The sequence below is a fragment of the Triticum urartu genome, unplaced genomic scaffold (assembly GCF_056163025.1).
Source record: "Triticum urartu cultivar PI428250 unplaced genomic scaffold, HENAU_Tu73 scaffold2, whole genome shotgun sequence".
NCBI classification, from domain to species: domain Eukaryota; kingdom Viridiplantae; phylum Streptophyta; class Magnoliopsida; order Poales; family Poaceae; genus Triticum; species Triticum urartu.
The window spans coordinates 4929203-4946352 of NW_028260368.1; the positions used below are offsets into that span (position 1 = coordinate 4929203).

The 17150-nt window shown below is 37.7% G+C and overlaps 1 non-coding gene across 1 annotated transcript; it reads left to right on the top strand.

Moving 5' to 3' along the window:
- The first annotated feature begins 6801 nt into the window (after positions 1-6801).
- On the top strand, positions 6802-6873 carry TRNAR-UCU (transfer RNA arginine (anticodon UCU)). The gene has a single exon. It is a non-coding gene; the product is annotated as a tRNA-Arg (tRNA).
- Positions 6874-17150: the final 10277 nt, after the last annotated feature.

A 17150-nucleotide genomic window follows, 5' to 3' on the forward strand; every position in this document is an offset into this window, starting at 1 on the left:
AGGGATCGTAAAAACAACGATTTTTCCCTATCAGCTGTAGGAAGGAAGGACACTTCACGAGAATCAAAAAACGAAGAAAGTATGGCCTATACTACTACTCTATGGATAAAGTTTCTCAAATTGATAGAGAAAGCACCGTAAAGATCAATTAGTGAGCGACTGGGTCGATACAACTAAAAAAAACTGCTTACTTATCCCATGATATGGGGCAAAATTTAGGAATCCGCTTATGTAATAGAGCCGATCCACTAAGGGATTAAGCAGCGGTGTAGTATCAGATCCCAAAGATAGTAAGTTCTTTTTTCTTTCTTATGGAAAAAAGTCTTTTTCAAGGATTCTATAGAGATTTCATATATGAAACCGGGATAGTTACCTCTCAGAAAATTTGAACGAAGGCTCTATATCTATCTATGCTTCATTCTTCTGAAGGTGGGAAAAAAGATCAAACTGATTATTGATAAAAATTAGGGTTTGAAACTTAGGTAATTAATTTCTTCTGCTTAACCCAAGAACAAATTGGATCGATTTTTGATAAATCGAATTCAGTTAAGATAGGGGAAATTCAGATAGCAATTTCTGAGCCGTATGAGGTAGGAAACTCTCAAGTACGGTTCTAAGGGAAGGAACTTCCTATTCCGACCGAGGAGAACAGGCCATTCTACAGGGTGATTCGGAAATTGCGGAAGCTTGGTTTGATCAAGCTGCTGAATATTGGAAACAAGCTATAGCGCTTACTCCGGGAAATTATATTGAAGCACAGAACTGGTTGAAGATTACGAAGCGCTTTGAATTTGAATAAGACCATGCTCCTTCTTTTTCATAAAATGGGTGGTTTGGTTGTTGATCCATTAATCAAATAAATTAGGTCGTAAGATCGAATCAAGAATTTCATTATATCCATTTCTTATACCTTCTATTTTATATGATATTTCATAAGAATAAACCATATGGATAGGGTCTAGAATAGAAGTAATAAAGTGAATAAAAAGAGGGGGCAATCTAAATATTGCTAATATATTAGGACCATCTTATTAATAATTCTAATGAGTTATCTTGGAATTTAGAATCAAATAAAAAACCCTATATTATGCTCAAGGAAAGTAGATATAGATAGGAGCTTATGCCCTCAAAAAAAATACACTAGTTTCTTAAATTAAAAATAAAAAAGATTTTTTTCTTACGTCGAGAAATATTTGTTTTTCAAGATAAACAATGTCCGTTAGGCACCTAATCTTTATGTCATAATAGACCCGAACACTTGCCTCGGATTGACTTCAATATATAATTGCTCCAGTGAATAACTAAAAAAAAAATAGAAGGATGGTAGATAGTAAAGAAAAGAACTAATCACAATATCTATCTTTCAAAATCTATCTTTCAAAATCTATCTTTCAAAATATATATCTTTCAAAGATTCACTAAAAAGACAGTTGGCGGGTCTCTTTGTATGTCTTGTCCGGAAAGAGGAGGACTTAATGATTATTCGTTCGCCGGAACCAGAAGTAAAAATTGTTGTGGATAGGGATCCTGTAAAAACATCTTTTGAGGAATGGGCCAGACCCGGCCATTTCTCAAGAACACTAGCTAAGGGCCCTGATACTACCACTTGGATCTGGAACCTACATGCTGATGCTCACGATTTCGATAGTCATACTGGTGATTTGGAGGAGATTTCTCGAAAAGTCTTTAGTGCTCATTTCGGGCAACTTTCCATTATCTTTCTTTGGTTGAGTGGCATGTACTTTCATGGCGCCCGTTTTTCCAATTATGAAGCATGGCTAAGTGATCCTACTCACATTGGACCCAGTGCTCAGGTAGTTTGGCCTATAGTAGGGCAAGAAATATTGAATGGTGATGTAGGCGGGGGTTTCCGAGGAATCCAAATAACCTCTGGTTTTTTTCAGCTTTGGCGAGCATCTGGAATAACTAGTGAATTACAACTCTATTGTACTGCAATTGGTGCATTGATTTTTGCAGCGTTAATGCTTTTTGCTGGTTGGTTCCATTATCACAAAGCCGCTCCCAAATTGGCCTGGTTCCAAGATGTAGAATCCATGTTGAATCACCACTTAGCGGGATTATTAGGACTTGGGTCTCTTTCTTGGGCGGGGCACCAAATTCATGTATCTTTACCAATTAACCAATTTCTTGACGCTGGGGTGGATCCTAAAGAGATACCACTTCCTCATGAATTTATCTTGAATCGGGACCTTTTGGCTCAACTTTATCCTAGTTTTGCCGAAGGAGCAACCCCTTTTTTCACTTTAAATTGGTCCAAATACGCAGAATTTCTGACTTTTCGCGGAGGACTAGATCCAGTAACCGGTGGTCTCTGGCTGACCGATATTGCGCACCATCATTTAGCTATTGCTATTCTTTTCCTAATCGCAGGTCATATGTATAGGACCAATTGGGGTATTGGCCATGGACTTAAAGATATTTTGGAGGCTCACAAGGGCCCATTTACAGGACAAGGCCATAAGGGTCTTTATGAAATCTTAACAACGTCATGGCATGCTCAATTATCTCTTAACCTAGCTATGCTAGGCTCTACAACCATTGTTGTAGCTCATCATATGTATTCTATGCCTCCCTATCCATACCTAGCTACTGACTATGGTACACAACTTTCCTTGTTCACACACCACATGTGGATTGGCGGATTTCTAATAGTCGGTGCTGCTGCACATGCAGCAATTTTTATGGTAAGAGACTATGATCCAACTACTCGATACAACGATCTATTAGATCGCGTCCTTAGACACCGCGATGCAATCATATCCCACCTTAACTGGGTATGTATATTTCTAGGTTTTCACAGTTTTGGCTTGTACATTCATAATGATACCATGAGTGCTTTAGGCCGTCCACAAGATATGTTTTCGGATACTGCCATACAATTACAACCTATCTTTGCTCAATGGGTACAAAATATCCATGCTACTGCGCCTGGCGTAACAGCTCCTGGTGCAACAACAAGTACTAGCTTAACGTGGGGAGGCGGCGAGTTAGTAGCAGTAGGTGGCAAAGTGGCTTTGTTACCTATTCCATTAGGAACCGCAGATTTTTTAGTCCATCACATTCATGCATTTACCATACATGTGACTGTATTAATACTTTTGAAAGGTGTTTTATTTGCTCGGAGTTCCCGTTTGATACCCGATAAAGCAAATCTAGGTTTTCGCTTTCCTTGCGATGGGCCTGGCCGAGGGGGAACATGTCAAGTATCCGCCTGGGATCATGTTTTCTTAGGTTTATTCTGGATGTACAATGCAATTTCGGTAGTCATTTTCCATTTCAGTTGGAAAATGCAGTCGGATGTTTGGGGTACTATAAGTGATCAAGGGGTGGTAACTCATATTACAGGGGGAAACTTTGCACAGAGTTCCATTACGATTAATGGGTGGCTTCGAGATTTCTTGTGGGCACAGGCATCGCAAGTCATTCAGTCTTATGGTTCTTCATTATCTGCATATGGTCTTTTTTTCTTAGGTGCTCATTTTGTCTGGGCCTTCAGTTTAATGTTTTTATTCAGCGGCCGTGGTTATTGGCAAGAACTCATTGAATCTATCGTTTGGGCTCATAACAAATTAAAAGTTGCTCCTGCTACTCAGCCTAGAGCCTTGAGCATTATACAAGGACGCGCTGTAGGAGTAACCCATTACCTTCTGGGTGGAATTGCCACGACATGGGCATTCTTCTTAGCGAGAATTATTGCAGTAGGATAGTGGCTAGGAGGATTTGAAAGGCATTATGGAATTAAGATTTCCCAGGTTTAGCCAAGGCTTAGCTCAGGACCCCACTACTCGTCGTATTTGGTTTGGTATTGCTACCGCACATGATTTCGAAAGTCATGATGATATTACTGAAGAACGTCTTTATCAGAACATTTTTGCTTCTCACTTTGGGCAATTAGCAATAATCTTTCTATGGACGTCCGGAAATCTGTTTCATGTAGCTTGGCAAGGAAATTTTGAATCATGGATACAGGATCCTTTACACGTAAGACCTATTGCTCATGCGATTTGGGATCCTCATTTTGGTCAACCCGCTGTGGAAGCCTTTACTCGAGGAGGTGCTGCTGGTCCAGTGAATATTGCTTATTCTGGAGTTTATCAGTGGTGGTATACAATAGGATTACGCACCAATGAGGATCTTTATACTGGAGCTCTTTTTCTATTATTTCTTTCTACGCTGTCCTTAATAGCGGGTTGGTTACATCTACAACCCAAATGGAAACCAAGCCTTTCGTGGTTCAAAAACGCGGAATCTCGTCTCAATCATCATTTGTCAGGACTTTTCGGGGTAAGTTCTTTGGCTTGGACAGGACATTTAGTTCATGTTGCTATTCCCGCATCCAGGGGGGAGTACGTTCGATGGAATAATTTCTTAGATGTATTACCCTATCCCCAGGGGTTGGGACCCCTTTTGACGGGTCAATGGAATCTTTATGCCCAAAACCCTGATTCGAGTAATCATTTATTTGGTACCGCTCAAGGAGCGGGAACTGCCATTCTAACTCTTCTTGGGGGATTCCATCCACAAACACAAAGTTTGTGGCTGACCGATATGGCTCACCATCATTTAGCTATTGCATTTATTTTTCTCATTGCCGGTCACATGTATCGAACTAACTTCGGAATTGGGCACAGTATTAAAGATCTTTTAGAAGCGCATACTCCTCCGGGGGGTCGATTAGGGCGTGGGCATAAGGGCCTTTATGACACAATCAACAATTCGATTCATTTTCAGTTAGGTCTTGCTCTAGCTTCTTTAGGGGTTATTACTTCCTTAGTAGCTCAACATATGTACTCTTTACCTCCTTATGCATTCATAGCACAAGACTTTACTACTCAAGCTGCTTTATATACTCATCACCAATATATTGCAGGGTTCATCATGACAGGGGCTTTTGCTCATGGAGCTATTTTTTTCATTAGGGATTACAATCCGGAACAGAATGAGGATAATGTATTGGCAAGAATGTTAGACCATAAAGAAGCTATCATATCTCATTTAAGTTGGGCTAGCCTCTTTCTAGGATTCCATACCTTGGGCCTTTATGTTCATAACGACGTCATGCTTGCTTTTGGTACTCCAGAAAAGCAAATCTTGATCGAACCTATATTTGCCCAATGGATACAATCTGCTCATGGCAAGACGACATATGGGTTCGATATACTCTTATCTTCAACGAATGGCCCCGCTTTCAATGCGGGTCGAAGCCTATGGTTGCCCGGATGGTTGAATGCTGTTAATGAGAATAGTAATTCGCTTTTCTTAACAATAGGACCTGGGGATTTCTTGGTTCATCATGCTATTGCTCTAGGTTTGCATACAACTACATTGATTTTAGTAAAGGGCGCTTTAGATGCACGCGGTTCCAAATTAATGCCAGATAAAAAGGATTTTGGATATAGTTTTCCTTGTGACGGCCCAGGGCGCGGCGGTACTTGTGATATTTCTGCTTGGGACGCATTTTATTTGGCAGTTTTCTGGATGTTAAATACCATTGGGTGGGTTACTTTTTATTGGCATTGGAAACATATCACATTATGGCAGGGCAACGTTTCACAATTTAATGAATCCTCCACTTATTTGATGGGATGGTTAAGAGATTACCTATGGTTAAACTCTTCACAACTTATCAATGGATATAATCCTTTTGGGATGAATAGTTTATCGGTATGGGCGTGGATGTTCTTATTTGGACATCTTGTTTGGGCTACTGGATTTATGTTCTTAATTTCCTGGCGGGGGTATTGGCAGGAATTAATTGAGACTTTAGCATGGGCTCATGAACGCACACCTTTAGCTAATTTAATTCGCTGGAGAGATAAGCCCGTGGCTCTTTCCATTGTGCAAGCAAGATTGGTTGGATTAGCTCACTTTTCCGTGGGTTATATATTCACTTATGCAGCTTTCTTGATTGCCTCAACATCAGGCAAGTTTGGTTAATTTAGTTTGTTTTTTTGTACTGTATCAGCACCTAGTTCATTACTCTTGATAGAGAGGGAGGATCTGCCTTTTTAGATTTCTTTTTCTATTTATTTTTCCATCTAGGATTAGAACCGTATACTTGGTAATAATAGCAACGACACATTATGGCAAAAAAAAGTTTGATTCAGAGGGAGAAGAAGCGGCAGAAATTAGAACAGAAATATCATTTGATTCGTCAATCTTTAAAAAAAAAGATAAGAAGCAAAGTTTCTCCCTTGAGTTTGAGTGAAAAAACGAAAATGCGAGAAAAATTGCAATCCCTACCGCGTAATAGTGCACCTACACGCCTTCATCGACGTTGTTTTTTGACCGGAAGACCTAGAGCTAACTATCGACATTTTGGGCTATCCGGACACGTACTTCGAGAAATGGTTTATGAATGTTTGTTACCGGGTGCAACAAGATCCAGTTGGTAAGGATAAAATACCCTTTCGTATTTGTATGGATTTCTGGAATTGATAATCATAGAGGAGCCCTCTTTACCATTCTGTATAAATGGACTATTCTATTTGTATAGATATTGGTAGAGGGGCGTATCCAACCCTCTTTTATCCACTAGTTACCCCTCTTTAGTTTAAGAGTATAGAGCAGTTTGGTAGCTCATAAGGCTCATAACCTTGGGGTTGCGGGTTCGATTCCCACTACCGCCTCCATACTCCTTCTTTATGATATATGCATGATATAATATATACATCATGCATTTGTATCTGGATTTTTTGATTTCCTAAAAGAGTTTTGGTCTAACAGTTTTTTCTCGGAAGAAGCAAAAAAATAAAAGAAAGAATAAAATATGAAAGAAAAGCGTCCATTGTCTAATGGATAGGACAGAGGTCTTCTAAACCTTTGGTATAGGTTCAAATCCTATTGGACGCAATCTTATTTCTATCTATTCTTTAAATAACTATACTAAACTAAAAACAAAGAAAACTTTTTTGCATGATTCAAATGAAAAAGCTTTCTCAACGATTCCTATTCTACTAACAAGAGTAGACATGCAAAATTTATTTGTTACTGAAGAGAAAACCGTTCCAGCTGTTCCTGAATAGCTTCCTTCAAAAGGATTTCCGCTTGCTCGGTGAATGTCTTGCTAGAAGATATAATTTCTTGGAATTGAGGTTTAGTATCTTTTAGATGTTTACGTAACTCATCCAGAAATTTATTTACCTGTTCAATTTCTAACGAATCAAGATATCCTCTTGTTCCGGTATAAATAGTAGCTATCTGCTCTTCCACTGGGAGAGGATTTGCCTGGGATTGTTTAAGCAATTCCCTTAATCGTCGACCCCTTGCCAATTGATTCTGACTTGTTTTATCGAGAGCAGAGGCGAATTGTGCAAAGGCTTGTAACTCTGCGAATTGCGCTAGTTCCAATTTTGATTTGCCAGCTACTTGTTTCATGGCTTTAATTTGAGCCGCGGATCCTACTCTGGAAACAGAAATACCCACATTAATAGCGGGTCGAATTCCGGCATTGAATAGATCCGCAGATAAGAATATTTGTCCATCTGTAATGGAGATTACATTAGTAGGAATATAGGCGGAAACGTCTCCAGATTGAGTCTCAACTATTGGTAAAGCGGTCATACTTCCTTCGCCTAAAAGAGAATTTAATTTAGCGGCTCTTTCTAAAAGGCGTGAATGCAAATAAAAAACATCCCCTGGATAAGCCTCACGTCCGGGAGGTCTTCTTAATAGAAGGGACATTTGGCGATAAGCTTGTGCCTGTTTGGAGAGATCATCATAAATTATTAAAGTATGCCGTTCGCGGTACATAAAATACTCAGCCAGGGCTGCTCCCGTATAAGGAGCGAGGTATTGTAATGTAGCAGGTGAATCCGCCATTTCAGCTACTACAATAGTGTATTCCATGGCCCCCTCCTCATGGAAAGTAGTTACTACTTGAGCTACGGAGGATGCTCTTTGACCGATAGCTACATAAACACATATTACACCTTGCCCTTTTTGATTGAGAATTGTATCTGTGGCTACTGCTGTTTTGCCAGTCTGTCTGTCCCCAATAATTAACTCTCGCTGACCGCGCCCTATAGGGATCATCGAATCGATAGCAATAAGCCCTGTTTGAAGAGGTTCGTATACGGAACGCCTGGAAATTATACTTGGAGCAGGAGATTCAATTAAGCGAGATTCGGAAGCTATAATTTCGCCTTTCCCATCAATAGGTTTAGCCAGAGCATTTACAACACGACCCAAGTAAGCCTCACTCACGGGTATCTGAGCAATTCTTCCTGTTGCTTTTACAAAACTTCCCTCTTGTATCATCAACCCATCGCCCATTAATACAATCCCAACATTTTTGGATTCCAAATTCAGAGCAATACCCCTAGTACCTTCTGCAAATTCGACTAATTCACCTGACATTATTTCACCAAGACCTATAATACGAGCAATCCCATCCCCCACTTGAACTACGCGACCTATATTCTCAATCCCTACTTTCCTATTATATTGTTCAATACGTTCGCGGAGAATTTTATGAATTTCGTCGACTCGAAGGGTTGCCATTAGTGTTTCTTGACTCTTTTTTCGGAAGCAAGGGGAAAAATAATGCCTAAATTCTAAACGAAAGTAGAAGTTCAAGGCCTAATTAATTTAATTATTTCTTCCATTCCAGGGACCCGAGAATGCCAATATTAGCACGAATCGTACGGAAATGTAACTCGGTATTCAAACAACTATTCAGAGTTCCTAGAGCTCCTTGTACGGCCTGTTGGAAAACCCGCTGTCGGACCTGATTCATTGCCCTTTGTTTTTCAAAATAAAGGGTTTCGTTTTTAGACTTTTCCAATTGTTCCAAACTAATAGAAGTAGCATTAATCAAATTTGCTTTTTCTCGTTCTATCTCAGAGTATCCATTCATTCGATACTCATCCGCTTCTAGTTCGACTTTCTGTAATCGAATCCGAGCTTTTTCGAGTTGCTCAATGGTCCCTCTACGCAATTCTTCTGAATTTCGAATAGTACTCAAGATCCTCTGTTTTCGATTATCTAATAAATCTTTTAATGAAAGTAGATTATTTTGTAAGTTTACAACTTTTATGATCTCTTCCCGAACCAAACATGAATCTTTCGATTCATTTGGCTCTCACGCTCCTTTTTTTTTTTCTATAGCTATTTCCATATCTTTTTTTTAAGTAATGAGCCTATCCTCTATCTTCTTTTTTATGTTTATATTTCAATATACCGAAACCTATATAAGACTAGATAAATATTAAGAGGACTCTTCCGCCTAGATAAAAATATATCATGGTCAGCAAAGTTGTTTCTTTATTTTTATTTGCCCTCTAGTTAATAATTTCAATTTCATTAAGAAAAACTAACTAAATAAATGGAAAATGAAAATTAATAGAATTCTTTTTTATTTTTTTTTTCTTCAAATCCAAAAAATTTCTCTTTTTTATACATAGGTCGTCGATTCGGCATTGGTTAAAAAAGGGCAGGGTGCCCCCTTTTTTTTCTAGTAAATAGTTCAAACCATTTTATCGATATGAGTGTTCTATATCAGATAAATTTTACATTAGCTATTTCCCGTTTAAATTGGTACTAATACTAATATAGTTGTAGAAAGAGTACCTCTTTTTGCCTGGACTTCAAGCAGTTTAGCTTTAACCGTGTTAATGGTCTCACATTCTTGGTTTATAGAGAATCAAAGTTGATTTACCAATGAGTCGCGAAATGCTATGGTTCTTCCATATGATTTCTGAATTTATTCAGAAGTAATTCGTCGAGATCGTGCACCCTTTTCTTATTTATCCGAAAAATACTAAAAAATATTATAAAGTGCAGCCGGATAGATCCAATCTATTCTTGAAATAGACAACTCGCACACACTCCCTTTCCAAAAAAAATCAAAACACCAACCACTACAGTTAGATTTATTAGATTTGTTGCTAAAATATCGGTATTAAGCCCGAAACTGCCAGCGGATGGCCAGTGAGCTAAAAAAACGAAAGAATGGGTTACATTTTTCATATGCTCTCCTCTTATAGATAGGACGAACAAAGAACAAAGTTTTTCGATCACTTACTTCGCTCGCCCTTTTTTGATCGGTTTTTTTAATGCAAATAGATTCAATCTAGTAATTTCTTTTAGATTAAGTCTTACGTCTTGTTTGACCGGTGAAAGACTTCCTTTGTTGAAATGTTCTGTTCCCAAAATTCCTAAAATAAAAGGAAAAAACTTTCCACTTTCCTAAACTAAGGACGGGAAATAAGAAGGTGAGCATATCTTCTAAATTAATAATACTCAACTCAGCCCTTCCTAGAATGGGGTATTATCTGTCCCGATAAATAGATAATTCCAGGAGTAATAAATAGGAGTAAATTAAATAAAGTATTGATATAATTGGAATTGTGGAAGCAAATACCAATTTACTAAAAAAAGAAAAAAGTATCTAATCGAAATCGAAAGAATTTTTTTTTTAAGATTAAACAAAAGGGTTCGCAAATAAAAGCGCTAGTGCCACAACTAGTCCATAAATTGTTAAAGCTTCCATAAAAGCTAGACTAAGCAATAAAGTACCTCGTATTTTACCTTCTGCTTCTGGCTGTCTCGCAATACCTTCTACAGCTTGTCCTGCAGCAGTACCTTGACCAACTCCAGGTCCAATAGAAGCAAGCCCTACGGCCAATCCAGCAGCAATAACAGAAGCAGCAGCAATTAGTGGATTCATGGTGAGTAGTTCCTCGTGTCAAAAAAAAGAAATGGTTAAGGATACAATCAACCAATAAATTCTTACTTCTAAGCTCTATTGGGGAGAAGTAAAGTAACTAAAAAGTACAAATTGAAATCAAATTGAAATGATAATGTGAATTGTCCGAACTACATAGAAGGGAATTCCATATCCATATATCGGATTAGATAATGAATCTAACCTAGGAATATATAATATAATATCCTATATATATACATTTGTTTCTTCTATTTTGTTTGCATATTTTCTCATTTTCTATTGAATCGGATTCTAAAATCATTGCTTAAAGTGGAAACCTGCATAAAAGAGGACTCCACTTATAGACATTAAGGATATTATAGTATAGATCTAGCCTGACTCCACCCTCCTTAATGCATATATACTTTGAAAATTCCATAATATAGTCTATTCTATTCTCTCTCCTACAACTCTAGGCTATATATTCATACGCATTTCTAACTATTTTTTTGCAACCAAGCAGATTATCTGGAACCATGCATGAATTGAGCTAAGCTGCAAAAAAAAAAAATACTATTTCCAAAAAGAGTCAATTCAATGATGACCCTCCATGGATTCACCTATATAGGCTGCGGCTAATGTTGCAAAAATAAGAGCTTGAATACCGCTTGTAAATAATCCAAGAAACATGACCGGTATAGGGATTACTAAGGGGACTAAAGAAACAAGAACAACAACGACTAATTCATCCGCCAATATATTCCCGAAAAGTCGAAAGCTAAGCGATAATGGTTTTGTGAAATCTTCTAGGATGTTAATTGGTAAAAGGATTGGAGTTGGTTTAATATATTTCTCGAAATAGCTCAATCCTTTTTTGCTAAGACCAGCATAAAAATATGCCGCTGACGTGAGTAAAGCTAAAGCAACAGTAGTATTTATATCATTCGTGGGCGCTGCTAATTCCCCATGGGGTAACTCTATAATTTTCCAAGGTAAAAGAGCACCCGACCAATTCGAAACAAAAATAAAAAGGAACATAGTTCCAATAAAGGGAACCCAGGGACCATATTCTTCTCCAATCTGAGTTTTGCTCAAGTCTCGAATAAACTCAAGGACATATTCAAAAAAATTCTGACCGTCGGTCGGGATGGTTTGTGGATTCCGAACAGCTATGACAACTGAACCTAGCAAGATAGTAATTACGACCCAAGAAGTGATGAGTACTTGGGCATGAATTTGGAAACCTCCTATTTGCCAATAGAAGTGTTGGCCTACTTCTACACCCGATATATCGTATAACCCCTTGAGTGTTTTAATGGAACAAGGTATAATATTCATATTGTCCTCTGATAAAAATTGAACTTCAAAAAAGGAATTCTTTTGATTCAACCATCTCTTTCTCAACTCAGCAACTTGAAGTATTAATCTTATATTTAGGATACCAAGAAAGCACATCAGATCATAATATATATCAATACCCTCTAATATATATCAATATTCCCCTTCTTTTTTCTATGCAAAAAAAATTCTATGCAAAAAAAAAGATATAGTAAAGTAAGTGATTCCATAAATTTACGCAGTTGCCCAAGAATTCACTATATATTCTTAATCAACGATTTCTTATATAGAGAGAACGGCCCTCACAAATTGAAAATACTAATTTGTTAAGAATCAATCGAATTGAAGTCATAGTGTCATCGTTGGCTGGAATCGATATATTCGCGAGATCCGGGTCACAATTTGTATCGACTAAAGAAATAGTAGGAATCCCCAAAATGGCACATTCCCGAAGAGCTATATACTCTTTTTGCTGATCAAGGACGATCACAATGTCTGGCAATCTCGTCATATATTTGATCCCGCCGAGATACCTTTGCAAAGTAGATAATTTTCTCTTCAAGATTGCCACATCTCTTTTTGGGAGATGGTGGAATTTTCCCATTTTTTCTTCTGCTCTTAAGTCTCTAAATTGAGAAAGTCTAGTTTTCGTAATCGACCAATTCGTTAACATACCACTGAACCACTTTTTATTAACATAATGACAACGAGCCCTTATTGCAGCTGATGCTACTAAATCTGTTGCTCTTTTTTTGGTACCAACAATTAAGAAACTTTTTCCCTGACTTGCTGCATCAAAAACTAAATCACAAGCTTCTGATAAAAAACGAGCCGTTCTAGCGAGATTTATAATATGAGTACCTTTACGCTTTGCCGAAATGTAAGGGGCCATTTTAGGATTCCATTTCTTAATACCATGACCAAAATGAACTCCTGCTTCTATCATCTCTTTCAAATTAATGTTCCAATATCTTCTTGTCATTTTTTCCACACTTCCTTTTTTTTAATCCTACCATTCCATTACGGAATTTAGTTCTTTTTGAAGATTAAGAAAGATCCGAAATAGCTTGAAATAAATAATAATTGTTCCGAGAGAACCTTGTACTAAGATAAGAGTTGGCCATTGATACATGGTATAAACATAACCACCTTAATGAATTAACTGACTTGTTTTACTTATTAAAATAAAAATCTTAAAAATCTAAAATTTGACCTGTTAGTGTTCTAAGTTCAAAAGTCTAGTAAAGTAAAAAATATTTTTATGGGGGTTCTTATGTCTCATAAAAATTGTTTGTTACGTCAGAATCTGAAGAAACTAATTCTGTATGGAGAAACAAAAAATCTCTCATTTCCGACGCGAATAGATTTTTTTTTTTTATTTCGAAATAAAGGTTCTTGTCTTGTGGGGAACGATGCACAAATTTTTGGAATCCGGTACCAACAGGTATAATCCCCCCCAGAACTACGTTTTCTTTCAAGCCTTTCAACCAATCAATGCGACCTCGTAGGGCAGCTTTTGCTAAAACTCGAGCAGTTTCTTGAAAACTTGCTTCAGATATGAAACTTTGGGTATTCAGGGAAGCCCTTGTTATTCCCAATAAGATTGCCCGATAATAGATCGATTCATCCAAAGCTCGTCCTGCTCGTTCCGCTCGCAATAGTCCGATTAATTCCCCAGGCGAAAAAACATTAGACATTCCATCTTCGGAAACCCGCACTTTTGATGTTACTTGGCGTATAATAATCTCTATATGTCTATTATGGATCTGTACCCCTTGGGATCGATAAACCTTTTGGATTTTATTAACCAAAGAGATACGACTTTGGGCTATGGTTAGCTCAGCTCCAATCAAGAATCCCCAAGGGACCCCAAGAATTCTTGGTATACGCTCATTCCAATCCTCAATTCTCCTTTCGAGATTCGGGGATAATGAATCAATTGAACGCGCTTCAAAGATTTGTTCCACTTTTGGAAGACCTTGCGTTATGTCACTAGATCTCGATTTTTCATATATAAACGTAACTAACCTATCTCCCTTGTAAAGGATTTCTCCATAATGACCATTAACAGTTGCTCCTGTAGTGGCCAAATAAGGTTTAGCTGCTCTTATAACAAAGGAATTCATATTTACAATGAAAATTTGACCGGATTTTTTTATGTGCGATTTAAATAGACATACATTTTCACAAATAAATTGTCCAAGGTGAATTATTGCCAATGTCTCTTCCCAAGAATCATGATGGACAAAGTGACAATTCAAAAGGAATGGATCCAACATTATGTTACTATCGAAATTAGAAATCCTTTTATTTTCATCTATTAAAGAGTATTTAAGTTCTTGAAGTACTTGGAAGGTTTGTTTTAAATTGTCAACGAACAAATATTTTTTTAACAGGATTTTATTATGCGTTAGTAAATAGTAAGATGAAGAAAAATGCGATATACTAGCTACAATAGCGCCTAAGGGCCCAAAAATTTCTCGAATAGGAATTCTAGGATTCCATTCTTTTATCGCATTGGGATGTTTTGAATTCTTGAATAAACCAATTCGAGAACAGTTGGATGCCGACAAAATCATCAAAGAGTGGTATTCTTTATTTCGATTCAACAAAGTGCCAATAGCTTCTGGATGTTGGCTAAGTGATTCAATCTTCGCCTTGGAATAAAAAGAATTGATATTGGCGCGATCTAACCTATTATGGGGAATCGGTCCTGCACTTGTCCTACCATACCTTTTTCGTGTATACGAAATAGTGGACTTGACTAACTCAATTCTTAGGAAATCGCGAATAAGATCATTTGCTCTTACCTCAACAAGGGAAGCACCAGCCTTTTCTTTTTCTTCTTGTTCCCAATTCACTACTAAGCAAGTTCTAACAAATTGACTATTTGTGTGATAAATTCTTTGAGTTAACTTGCTATTTTCATGAGAAATAAAATTGACAAGTCGAATTTGGAGATTATTTTCTTCTTGCAAGAGATCCTGCGGGAAAAGTGTTGCTAAATTTCTTCCTTCGTCCATTTCATATGCCACTGTAGGGCGAACGGAAACAAAATACTTTTCCTTGCTCTTGAGAATTTTTTTCCGTTGAACATAGACCCAATTTTTCCTTTTTTTTGATTCCTTAGAATCTTTTTTTTGTCTTTCTGGCGGTATCAAACAGCCACCTAATATCTTATCCGCCTCTTCAGGAAAATGAATATCTCCGGAAAATATTTTGAGTTCCGTATGGCTTTTTTTTCTCTTCACTCGGACCAGTCCGCCTAGTCGACTTCTTGTATTTTTTGTGAGTTGTGTATTCACTCCAATAATACTATTGTCAAGTATCTTTAGGGATGATGATCTCGGCAAGATATGAAGTTCTTGAAGAATGAAAAAAAACCGATCTACTTCTTTTTGGTATTTTAGACTAAATTCTTTTGTTCCTCGATGCTCAATCAAACCCTCTTTTTTTAAGATGGAATCTTCCTCTGGGCTCTCGTATTCGTCCTCTGAATCTTCTTCTGAGTCTTCCTCTAAAGTACCATATTTTTCCTCTGCGCTTTCCCCGGGGCTGCCATATTCGTCTTCTGAGTCTTCCTCTAGAGTTCCATATTCGTCCTCTTGGGTCCTATATTTGCTCTCTGGGCTCCCATATTCCTCTTCTGAGTCTTTCTCTAAAGTCCTATATTCGTTCTCTGGGTTCCCATATTCGTTTTCTGGGCTCCCATATTCGTCTTCTAGGGTTTCATATTCGTATTCGTCTTCTAGGATTCCATATTTAGATTCTTCTAGGGTTTCATATTCATATTCGTCCTCTCGGGTCCTGTATTCGTCTTCTAGGGTCTCATATTCCTCTTCTGAGTCTTCCGCTCGAGTCCTATATTCTTCTTCTAGGGTCCTATATCTAAATTTAACAATTCCTGAACCCTTTTTATCTTTTCTGTATCGGGGATCGTCAAAATAAGCAAAAATAGTATTTCTACGTAAAACACCCATAAGGGGGATTTCAATCGAAATCCCAAAACAGGATATTAGTTCTTTCTCTTGTTCTTGATGATATTGTAATGGAATGACGAACCTATTTCTTCGCTTTTTCGCCAACAAATCTGAATTATCTTGAAAAATAGAAGGATAGATAAAATTCCAATGGCCATTGGACATGATTCGATCCGACGTTGAATAATCAAGAATTTCCCTATCTTTTTTACCATAAGTATTCATTTGATCTTGATCCTTGTGGAGTGAAAAAGACGCTATACTGGATCTGCACATACTTACTGACAATATCCATAAATGGCTTGTTTTTGGTAATCGGCGAAGATTACCATATTGATATTCGGGCGCATGGTAAACATCAGTACTCCAGTGCATTTCGCCGTCTGATTCAGAATAAATATGCTTTTGTACCCTTTCTTTAAAATGTAAAGTGGACGTTCCGGCACGAATCTCCGCAATTACTTGTTCGGATTTTACATATTGATCATTTTGCACTAGAATCAAGCTTTTTGAGGGAATATTCACACTATATAGAATATCTTGACTCTGAATAGTTACATGCAAGTCTATATAACATAGAAAAGCAGGCTGCCCATGACGGGTACGTGTGGGGTGAACCAAATTCTCATTGAATTTTATTTTTCCATTCGAAGGGGATCGTACAAGGTCGGCAGTACCCCCTGTGAATACTCCGCCAGTATGAAAAGTTCTTAATGTTAGTTGAGTCCCTGGCTCCCCAATTGATTGACCTGCAATAATACCTACGGCTTCTCCCAATTCGACCAGATCACTATGAGTAGGACTCCGGCCATAGCATAATTGACAGATCCAAGAAGTGCTTCGGCAAGTAAAGGGGGTTCTAATATATATTGGTTGTGCTCGAAATGGTTGTGCTCGAAAGGCAGTTATGAATCGATTGACTAATCCAATTCCAATATCTTGATTTCGCGCGGCAATGCATCGTGAACCGATATATATATCGTCTGCTAATACACGACCAATTAGTGTTTGGACAAAAAGTTTTTCCGTCATCCCATTTTGAGGACTTACAGAAATACCTCGGATAGTACCACAATCTCTTCTACGCACAATAATATGTTGAACTACTTCAACAAGTCTACGTGTAAGATATCCAGCATCTGCTGTTCGCACAGCAGTATCTA